This window comes from Amborella trichopoda, chromosome 2 (genome assembly GCF_054954075.1).
Source record: "Amborella trichopoda isolate Santa Cruz 75 chromosome 2, AtrichopodaSantaCruz75HAP2 v2.0, whole genome shotgun sequence".
In the NCBI taxonomy this organism is placed as follows: Eukaryota; Viridiplantae; Streptophyta; class Magnoliopsida; order Amborellales; family Amborellaceae; genus Amborella; species Amborella trichopoda.
The window spans coordinates 36,385,892-36,397,593 of NC_142337.1; the positions used below are offsets into that span (position 1 = coordinate 36,385,892).

At 36.8% G+C, this 11,702-nt stretch overlaps 1 long non-coding RNA gene across 1 annotated transcript; it reads left to right on the plus strand.

Annotated features, from left to right (window-relative positions):
• Window positions 1–3,519: 3,519 nt before the first annotated feature.
• Window positions 3,520–11,266, plus strand: LOC148783207 (uncharacterized). The gene is made up of 2 exons (XR_016050555.1): window positions 3,520–3,910; window positions 10,920–11,266. It is a non-coding gene; the product is annotated as an uncharacterized LOC148783207 (long non-coding RNA).
• Window positions 11,267–11,702: the final 436 nt, after the last annotated feature.

The following is an 11,702-nucleotide window of genomic DNA, read 5'->3' on the forward strand; positions in this document are numbered from 1 at the left end:
TGTCCAAGCTCTGGGTTCTATTTTCAAATATCCTTCTATCTTAAAAAATTTTAAAAAGTCTTTTAAAACAAAGGAGCTTGGACACCCGTATATGATGATTATCACATTGCCGTGATTATCATGTTGCTTCATAGTCTCTCTCTTTGGAATTGGCCAGACAAGTCTCTTTCCATAGAAAGCCTTTTCCTATAAAAAGCCTTAGTAAAACCTAAATCAAAGAAGATGCCAGGGTTAAAAAAATTTCAAACTGTGAAACCCCTGAAGTTAAGTGGTATGGCAGAAAAATCCAACTCGAGTTTCCAACTTGTGTAACTCACCAACATCTCACGCCGAAAACCCTAGGAGAAAAATGCCCTAGGTGGGTGAGCTCGGTGAGCGCAATGACTTGGAGGGATTACTTGGTGCGTCCTCTGACCCTGTGACGTTAGGAAGAAATTTAAAATGTTTGCATTATCTTTGACGTTCATCTGCCCCTCAAAGGACAGGGAATGCCAAAGTGTTTACTTCTTTGGCACTCAGCTGTTCCTGACAGGGAGTGCCAAAGAGGGGGAGCTGTAGACACCCCATTTTAAATCTAGCAAATTCTGTGGTTTCTTGATCCCTTAGGACCATACTATCCTAATAAATCTAAATCCATAGTCCACACAGCCTAACCTGTGACCCAGAACCATTCTGCCTACCTAGAACCCTATAGATACCTTGTTTTGACCCAGAATCTTGCAGATGCTCTGTTTTACCAAGAAAATCATTTAAAATAGTAAAAAAATCCTTTTTAACCCAAAATTTCTCTGAGAGTTTCACAAGAGGCTGAGGTACACACCTGAACTAAAAATTTCCAATTTTAGTTAGTTTGGCCTTGGGGTCGCCCAACCCAGAATGGGCGGCACTCTTTGTGCGGCCCACCAGACTGGGTGACACATCTAGTGTCGGCCGAATGACACACTATGTGTCTCCCAACCTTGTTTGACCCAGAATCTTCATTTTTTGGTAGGACAACCCAGAGATCAGTGCTAAGTAGGAATCTGCCATTTTGGGCAGATATGGTCTAGGCAACACACCTTGTGTCGCCCAACTTAAACAAACCCAAATTGGATGATTTTTGGCAGGCAACATTTTGACAGCCCCAGCATCTGTCCTGAACTTGAAATTTTCGATTTCGAGCAGTCTTGACTTGGGCGACCACTGTGTGTCATCCAGCTCTAACAGCCCAAAAAATGACAGTTTTCGCATGCTAGAGGTTCCCCAGTTGTTTTAGGTCAAATTTCATGAATTTGACCAATTTTGGCTTGGTGACACCCCTAGTGTCACCTGACCTGGGACCTCAGAAATGGCAAATTCTGGTTGGCAATTTGCTGGCGATGGTAGGTTACCTTTTTAGGTTAATTCCCAATCTATAAAAATGAAAAATTCCTGACTTCTTCAAGGGACGAAAAAAAAAGATTGAAACCCTAGCCCCTTTGCTTAGATAAAGTCAAGCTTAAAACCCTAACCTAAAAACCCTAACCCTAAGCTTGAGAAACCAAAAGCCATGAAAGGATAGGTCTAAAAACCCTGACCATTTTCAGTCATATCTAGGGCCCAACAACCCTTTTAAATAAGCGATCTTCTGGTCAACATCTGAATGAGAGAGACAAAGAGGACGTCGGTTCTGATACGGCCAATCCCTTGAAGGCTCGGGAGTCCTGGGCCATCTTGCCCGGTTTGGTATTGTTCTCTTACCCTTTCTTTCTTCTTCTTACTATTTTGATCTTATTTTGATTAATTTGGTTAGTTTGTTGATTTGAACTCGTGTTTTGATGTTTTGGATCATGTTGGCTCTGCCATAGATTTGAGAGTGGATCTGCTCGTTTTTGGGCAAATTTGACCTCAGATTTGAATTCGATTTGTCCCACTTTCTCTACCACATTATTTTTATTAGTTTAAGTTGTCAAAATCCGAGAGATCTTCGTCGGAAGATCTGCCTGATTTTCATCGCAAACAAACCCTAAAACTAAAATCAAAATATACATCCTTTAAAATTGAATAGAATTTAAAAAGAAGCATGTGGTGGCATACTACTTGGACCTTGAGTTATTTTATGCTGATGGTGATATTGAGGCAAAAGATACAATTATAGATGGTTTTAATGAGTGCCTTGAGAGATTAGTTCCTAATCCAAATTTCCAAGATAAGATATCGACTGAAGAGGTCATTTTTTACAAGTGTGATTTGAAGTCATTTGGGAAAGCAATGCCATGAAGGCAGAGGAGTAAAGCAGAACCAGGTAATAATAATATATGTTTTATTTTTAAATTTTTGTTTGAAAATTTTATTTCAAGTTCCTAATAAGTAATAACTCGTGTTTTATTTTAAATTTGCTAAAATTCTTTACGATAACGTTAAATAGTCAAAATAATTATAAAGGTTGCACACAAATTGCAACTTGATGGTGGAGACAACACGAGAGTAGCAGTCCACACTCCAGAAGATAGCTATGAGGATCTTGAGTTTGACAACTAGCTCTTCTGGTTGAGAGCGCAATTGGAGTTCGTTTGAGATAATAACTTATAGTCTTTTTTTGTCTATAAGTTCATTTAATATATGGGTCACTTAGTAGTAGTAATAGACTAGTAGTACACTAGTACTCATGCATTTTTTTCATCTAGGTACATACAAAGAGAAGAGATAGGCTTGAGAGCTCAATGACTTGCTTTTTTTAGAGAAAATCAGAGGTTCAAGAAGAAGTTTCACCAGCAAAAGAAGTATATCATAGAGGAGGAGGAGGTCCTCCCCAGGTACGGAAGACCCTGGTACTGAGGAGGTCTTCCCCAGGGACGTTTGACCTGGAAATGGCCAAGGAGGCTTCGAGTCCAACTTTTGATCCTAGGAAGGCCACTCGAGCAATGATTGTTGCTGGTACTTTACAGTCTTAGAGGGTGAGGGAAATAGCAGAGGAGGATGCAGCTTCAAAAGAAATTGAGGAAGAAGAGCAATATGTTGAAAAGGATGACGATTTTGATGATGACGGCCTCGATTCAGATGCAGATGCAAGCGATGATGATGTTGATTTTGATTCTTACTAATGATGATTGGAGAAACATAGATGTCCTCTCTCTTCTTTTATACTTTTGTATTTCATCTTTATTGCACCATCTTAGTTTGGGGTTTGGACTTTAGACATTTGGATGTTGGACTTTTCGCTTTTTTGTACTTTTGGTTGTTTGGTTTTATGCTTTGGTAAGTTTGTTGAAGACTTGACTCTTTAATTTTTTTTAAATTTTATGCGATTTGAATTTTGAACAGGTTTATTCTTAACATGCAATATGTTCGTATTGAAGAAAGTATGTTACAATACATATAAATGCAATAAATTCAAAATTGACGCAAACATATATATATATATATATATATATATATATATATATATATATATATATATATATATATATATATATATATATATATATATATATATATATATATATATATATATATATATATATATATATATCTACAGAATTTGTATTATAGGATACCTAAGGTTCTAGGCGCCTGCCTATGTGCTGTGCGCAAGGCCAGTTTCTTAGCGATTTTTTAAACCTTGCATGTGAAAATATCATACCATTGGGGGCCACTTTCATGTGAAAACAACAACGCACCTTACAAGATGGGGAACAAGTTTCCGGTGTCTTATTTCCCTTCAGACCCAAAGTAGAACCTCAAATCTGGTTAAATGGGCTTAAGTCCATTTTAAAAGGAAAGAATATTGCTCCTCTTTGGAACATCCTTGCTGGTCGCTTACCCCTCTTGCTAACCTACCCACAACCCCTATTGTTCTCCTCTCTCTTGCTCCTCCCTCCAACTATCTTCTCTCTCAAACCCTAGCCTTTCTTCTTCTTTAGCGGCTTCTTCGCACCACTTAGGAAGAGCGGTAGGGCTTTCTCTCTCGAACTTTTATTTTTTTCCTGTAGAATGATCATGTGTTTCCCTGAGACAATTGATGTTTTCTCTATGTTGTAATGCTTTCTGGTGTCTTATTTTGATGATCATTCTCATTTGAAATCTCTCTCTCTCTCTCTCTCTCTCTCTCTCTCTCTCTCTCCCTCTTTCTCTAAAAATCCATTTGTTCCCTCATTTCCTTTTGCTTTCAGCTTCTCTTGATGACTAAAACCCTAGCATTTCATAACAATGGGTTTTCTGAAGTGCAATATTAAGAAGGTCATCAATTTTGTATCTATGATGTTATTTATTGGATCATAAGATGAAAATAGGTCATATCAAAGTTACATAAACGGGGGTTTGAGTGTTTTTCAATAGTGGGAAACTGATTGAAATATTCAATATTTTTTTTATTTTTTATTTTTTATTTGATTGGAGGGAACATAATTTTAGGTGCTCTGTGTTTTGGTTTACAATCGTCGTAGGAATATTTTATTTTTATATTCTTCATATTTTTTTTTATGTTCTTTAAGAATCATTCGTCTCTGATACCAAATTTTAACAAGAGCAGTATCACTTTTCTGGTTTATATGCTGACACAAAATTCCACAGCACGTAAGTTTTGTGTGACCAGTTTGATTCATCAAAATTTCTTAAAAATCATTTAATTAACCTTTTTAATTGTCATACATGATTTTGATACAAAATCAGATCAAGACCGGATCCAAAAGCTTATGATCTAATCATCCAAAACAAAATTTTCTCTGATGTTATTTCTGCTGCAAAAACAACAGAATTTAGTTGAGATTTGGCCTGGATATTTGATGCGATTCACTCTAATTCAAATCGAAATCGTGCTATACAATCTAATTTATACTCCAGAAGAAATTCAGCAAAAATCAACTCAAAATGATTATGGATTTATCTATTTACTGCTGAATTTCTGCTCCTTCAAATATTTATGAGATGGCGTACGGCATATGATTCGTTTCAACTTACAATTTCTTATGCTTTATTGCTATGATGTTATGGAATGTTTGTTGCATTTCGTTGTCGTTTGTTATCATCCATTACATTGAATAAAATATATGAATATGAATTGATAATTTGCTCATGAAATGTAATATTAATTGATTGTATACTTGTGTAGAGTTATTAAATGTTTTGAGTCATGTTTAAGCCATTGCGTTACTGAATATTTTCAAGTTATATTTGTACGTAGTGCTTGCTAATTATAATTCGAGGAAATGCCCGCATTTATATCTATTGGAAAATAAAAAATACGCATGTCCAATGAAATGGTTGTTGCTATCTACTACCCAAAAAGTTTTGGCATCCCATTCTGGGAAAAATGTCTAAGGTGGTAAGTTGATGCAGGCATGCCACTTCGTGACTGGGCCAAAGAAGGGTCGCAGAACCCAAGAGAGAAAGAAAGGGCAATGACGTAATAAGAGAAAATTATTAAGATTATTTGAATTATTCTTTTGTTTAGGGAGTGCGTAGGGATAATTAGCCGGGCGACTTAGAGTTTATATTGTGTTTATCTTGTATCGATTGGGTTAGTTTGAGGGATATAATTAGGATAAGGGTAAATTTAGAAAAGAATTTATCTTTATCAACAATAACCAACTTGAGAGAAAAAATATAGTTATCTAGAAGCCCGTAGATATGAGAGAGAAAAAATAGGGATAGGTGTAGAGATAAGCTTTTTATTAGTTATCTTATTTTAGTCTATTTAATGGGACATCTCATTTCATTGTAAATCAATCTATGAATTGAATAAAAATTGATCTCTTGAAAGAGATTGTTTTGGGGGTGGATTCCCTTGCAGACATTTAAGAGAGAGTATTTTTCTCTTAACCTTCATTCTTTTTATTGTCAAATTTTCTGGTTTTATTCTCTGCCTGCATCAATTGGCATCAGAGCTAGGTTCCGATGGCTTTCCAAGAGACACCCCTCGATGGATTAAAGGTATTGGTTGGATTAGTTCAAACTCTAGCAGAGAGAATTGACCAATTCATGCTTGTAGCTGCGAAAGTCGATGAGCTTACGTAAAGGTTTGCTTAGCTTCAAAATGGAAGGAATCTAGAGCTCGACGTTGGAATTCAAGGCAACAGAGATGAAAGAGGTATGCATCTTGTTCCTAACCAACCTCGGGTGACCCAAGCTAATAATGAATTCAATGAATGAATTTTTCGGTTGTTGGAAAGAGAAAGAGAACCTGGAATAAAAGTTGATATTCTAGAGTACCAAAGGTGTCAAAACCTCAAGCAAGGTGCAAAGTTGGTAAGTGACTATACTGAAGAGTTCTATATTTTTACATCTACGGCAAATTTACAAGAGTACGAAGATAAAAAAATAAGTCGTTACTTGAATGGGCTAAATCAAGGCATTCAAAATGAATTGGCCTTCAAAGATGTCTATAAGATATCTTATGTCTATACTTTGGCCCTCAAAGCAGAGGAAATAGTTAATCTGGGCCTTGGGAGAAATAGCTCAGTGACAAGAGGCTTTACTTCAATACAGGGGCAGCAAGCTTTAACCTTTTGAGCGGCAAGCTTTAACCTTTAGGGCAACAAGCTTTAACCTTTAGATGACCACCTATAGGGCGTGGAAACCAAACTTCTCAGAAGTTTCCAACTAGGCCAAACCCTAATTTGGAGAGACGTGGTGTTGGGAGAGGGTTGGGAGCACCTAAAACACTTCGTGATAATACACAAATAGTGTGTTTCAAGTGCCAACAGCCTGGACATATGGCATTCAATTGCCCCTCACAGTAACCTCTTGTCGATGTTAATTTGGTTGAAGAAAATTATGAAGAAGAAGTTGATGAACCTATGAAGACCAAGGTGATATTGGGACGAGCCAGTCTTAGGAAGGGACTGGGCCTGTCAAAGGTGAAGTTGAGGATTTGTATGGAGACGAAGAGGGTGAAGTCTTAGTTGTCCAGCAAACTATGTTATCAACCCTAATACCTACCGAGGATGAGAAGTGGCTGCGACATAATATTTTTTGAACAATTTGCACATCAGGAGGCAAGTTATGCACAATACTAATTAATAGTGAGAGTAGTGAAAACATTGTGTCTCAAGAGATAGTGGATAAACTTCAATTGAAGGAACATAAACACCCACGCCCATACCACATCCAGTGGTTCAAGAAAGGAGGTGAGGTACCAATTCTTACTTGTTGTTTAATCTCTTTTTCCATTGATACTAATTATAAAGATAAAGTGTGATGTGATGTAGCACTTATGGATGCATGCCACATATTACTTGGTAGACCATGGCTTTATGATTGTGATATGGTGCATAAAACTAGGCCAAACAGTTATTCTTTTGTTAAGGATGATATTAATATAATACTCCACTCTGTGAAGCAACTTCCTACACCCAAATCCACTAAAGAGGAGGTTCAAAGTTGCTTAATGTTAAAAAATTAAAAGGGGACAGCAAGGATATGGATGTGATTTATGTATTGGTTTTAAAAGAAAATTCTGCACCTACTGCAATTCTTAGGTCTCTTGAATCTCTACTTGATAAGTATAAAGATTTGATACTTGAAGAATTACTTGATGGTCTTTCTCCAACAAGAAATATTCAGCATCACATTGAGTTGGTGCCCGGATCTAGGCTACCAAATTTGGCCCATTATCGAATGAGCCCCATAGAACATGAGAAGTTGCACAGACAAGTTGTTGCGTTGCTTAAGAAGGGATTACTTCGAGAAAGCATGTCACCATGTGCCATCTCTGCATTACTGACTTCAAAAAAAGATGGGTCACGGAGGATGTGCGTGGACAGTCGGGCAATCAACAAAATCACAATCAAGTATCGATTTTTTATACCTAGGCTCGATGATATGTTAGATATGCTTAATAGAGCTAAGGTTTTCTCAAAGATTGATTTAAGGAGTGGGTACCATCAAATTCAGATTCGATCTGGAGATGAATGGAAAACCGCATTCAAAACTCGAGATGGACTATATGAGTAGTTTGTGATGCCATTCGGCCTTTCTAATGCACCAAGTACATTCATACGCCTAATGACTGAGGTACTTCGTCTTTTTATTGGTAAATTTGTTGTGGTTTATTTTGATGATATCTTGATTTTTAGCGTTAACCCACATGATCATCTTAACTACTTGGAACAAGTTTTTGATGTGCTAAGCAAAGCATCACTTATTGTGAATTTGAAAAAATGCTCACTTATGATAAACAATATCGTCTTTTTAGGGTATGTTGTTTCATCTGAGGGAATTAAGGTGGATCAAGAAAAAGTGAAAGCTATAGCTGAGTGACTGGTGCCAAAGTCACTCACTGAGGTGCATTTTTTTCATCGCCTAGCAACCTTTTATCGTCGATTTATTAGAAATTTCAACACTCTAATAGCACCAGTGACTGATTGTATGAGGGTTAGAAAGTTTTCATGGAATCCTGCTACTGAAAAGAACTTCACTCTAATGAAACAAAAGATGATGCAAGCACCAGTATTTGCCTTACCAGATTTTTCTAAGGTGTTTGAGATTGAAATGGATGCATCAAATGTTGGCATAGGGGCAGTTCTAAGTCAAGAGGGACGGCCATTGGCCTTCTTTAGTGAGAAATTGAATGATACACGTAAGAAGTATTCGGTTTATGACCTCGAGTTTTATGCAGTGGTGCAAAGCTTACACTACTGGAGGCACTACGTGATTTATAGAGAGTTTGTTCTATACTCAGATCATGAAGCACTCCGATATTTGAGTTCCCAGAAAAAGTTAAATGCGCGACATGCTAAGTGGATGACCTTCCTTCAAGAATAAATCTTCCTATTAAAGCACAAGGCTGAAACCCAAAATAAGGCAGCTGATGCTTTAAGTAAAAAGGTAGTGTTGCTTAGAACTTTGTCTATAGAAGTGTTGGGGTTTGAAGTGACAAAGAATCAATATAAAGTTGATCAAATTTTCAGCAAGGTCCTTGAAAGGTGTGTTGATGGGCGAGACCCTATGGGTGAGTACTCGTGCATGATGGTTGTTTATTTAAAGGTGTGCGGTTATGTATATCTGATTGCTCCCTAAGGGAGAAGATAATCATGGAGCTTCATGGTGGGGGCTTGGGTGGACACTTTGAGAATGACAAAACTATGACTATGGTCGGGGAAAAATATTTTTGGCCACGTATGCGATGAGATGTTGATCGATTTGTGACCCGATGTCGAACTTGCCAAGTATCTAAAGGTCACATATAAAATACAGGTCTTTATACTCCTCTTCCTGTTCCAGATGCCCCATGGGTTGATATTTTTATGGATTTTGTACTTGGACTTCCACGTACCACACGAGGTATGGACTCTATTTTTGTTGTTGTTGATCGATTTTCCAAAATCGCACATTTTATTCCGTGTAGAAAAACTATGGATGCTACACATATCGCGAATCTCTTTTTCCATGATATTGGAAGGCTACATGGTGTTTTTAAGTCTATTACATTTGATCGGGATACAAAATTTTTAAGTCATTTTCAACGCACTTTATGGAAGCACATGGGAACCAAACTTCAATTTTCTAGTGCATATCATCCTCAAACAAATGGGCAGACCGAAGTAGTGAATAGTAGCCTTGGTAACCTCTTGAGGAGTATTGTTGGCGATAACATAGCTCAGTAGGACCTCGCTTTGCCTCAGACTGAGTTTGCTTACAACAGTTCAATAAATCGATCTATAGGAAAATCACCATTTGAGATTGTTAATAGGCAGACATCTAATCGTGTGTTGGACCTAGTGCCATTACCCATGCCATGCAAGATAAGTGATGATGCCAATGCTTTTGCTGAGCATATTCGAGATTTGCAAGCCCAAATCAAAAAGAAAATTGAGGAGAGAAATGCAAAGTATCAAAAAGCCTCAAATGAGCATAAAAGAGAAAAGATTTTCAAGGAGGGTGACTTAGTAATGGTGTATTTGTGAAAAGAAAGGTTTCTGTTGGGAACCTATAATAAACTCAAGTCTAAAAAAGTGGGTCCTTGCCGTATCTTGAAGCAATATGGGAATAATGCATATAAGGTAGAATTACCAAAGGCATTGGATATCTTCCCTATATTTAATGTTGCTGACTTATTTGAGTTTCACAGAGACCCTCTAGAAGTCGCAGAAGATGTAGTTGATATGATGAAGAAATTACTAAGGAAGAAAGATGATGAAATTGAGCAAGTTTTGAAAACTGAAAGTTTTCAAACTCGAAAGGGTTCCTATCGCCAATTTCTAGTCAAATGGAAGGGCAGGCCATACTCTGATAGCACGTGGATTTCTGAGCCAAAGTTCAAAAGAGTGGATTCAGACTTATATCGCATATATACTGAAGCCAACTCGTTGGAGTCGAGTTCCTTTCAACTTGGGGAGAATGATACAGCCATGCCCCTTCGTGACTGGGCCAAAGAAGGGTCGCAGAACCCAAGAGGGAAAGAAAGGGCAATGACGTAATAAGGGGAAATTATTAGGGTCACTTATTAAGATTATTTTAGTTATTCTTTTGTTTAAGGAGTGCGCAGGATAATTAGCTGGGCAACTTTAGAGTTTATATGGTGTTTATATTGTATCGATTGGGTTAGTTTGAGGTATATAATTAGGATAAGGTTAAATTTAGAAAAGAGTTTATCTTTATCAGCGATAACCAACTTGAAAGGTCTTTTTTGGATAAAACATGAGAGGGAAAACGTGGCTATCTAGGAGCCCGTAGATATGAGAGAGAAAAAATAGGGATAGGTGTAGAGATAAGCTTTTTATTAGTTATCTTATTTTAGTATATTTAAATGGACATCTCCTTTTATTGTAAATCAGTTTATGAATTGAATAAAAATTGGTCTATTGAAAGAGATTGTTTTGGGGGTGGATTCCCTTGCAGACTTTTGAGAGAGGGTATTTTTCTTAGCCTTCCTTCTTTTTATTGTCAATTTTCTGGTTTTATTCTCTCTATCCATCATAAGTGGATGTCATTAATCATTCTAAGAGTTTTCAACTTTGTAGGAAGCAAAAGAACATTCTGAAAATTTTAAAAAACGACATTTGGTATACAAGTGATGAAATCAAGGTTCATTTTCGTACAAATCTGGATCAAAAGCGGGGTCGTTGAATCATCACAAAAGTTGTAAAGTAAAACCTATCGTTGTGTTACCCTTTGATTGTGGCAGTATGCATCATTTTATACTTTATTTTGAAGATGCACGTTGTAGCATATTGAGGAACTTTGTACCTATGTTATGCATTCGAGCGGTGGATATGGATGCTGATGTCTCTGGAATGGAAAAACTATTAATAGATTTTGTATTTTAAATATTATTAATCTTGACAGAGAGAGATAATGCTCAGATTAATTAACCATGGCTTTTGTGTAATTTAATAAAGTGAACTAAACCTTATTCATATGAACTATCCATTTGTTTAGATATGAAAAAATCATCATATTTGAATGATCCAATCGTCAATATTTCAATTGAACGGTTAAAAATAAGTATTAATGTGGATTCTGGGAGTGAGTTTAATAACAAGTTACCAACCATAGTCTCTCAAAGAAACAAAAACAAGTAACCAAACATAAGAAGCAAGGTACATGGGAATTCCTTATGTATGAACTAAACATGGAAAAATAGAAACTGAATGACTCTTTCATAGCAAATTGTTTTAGGTATGCAAACTGTTTTGTATGAACCAAGGATCTAAAAAAATGGATCGGTGACTTGAATTGGTCTCATACATACCCATGTCGGATCAGAGAATGGGTGGATCGGATCGAAGAGTCGGCAATAGGCA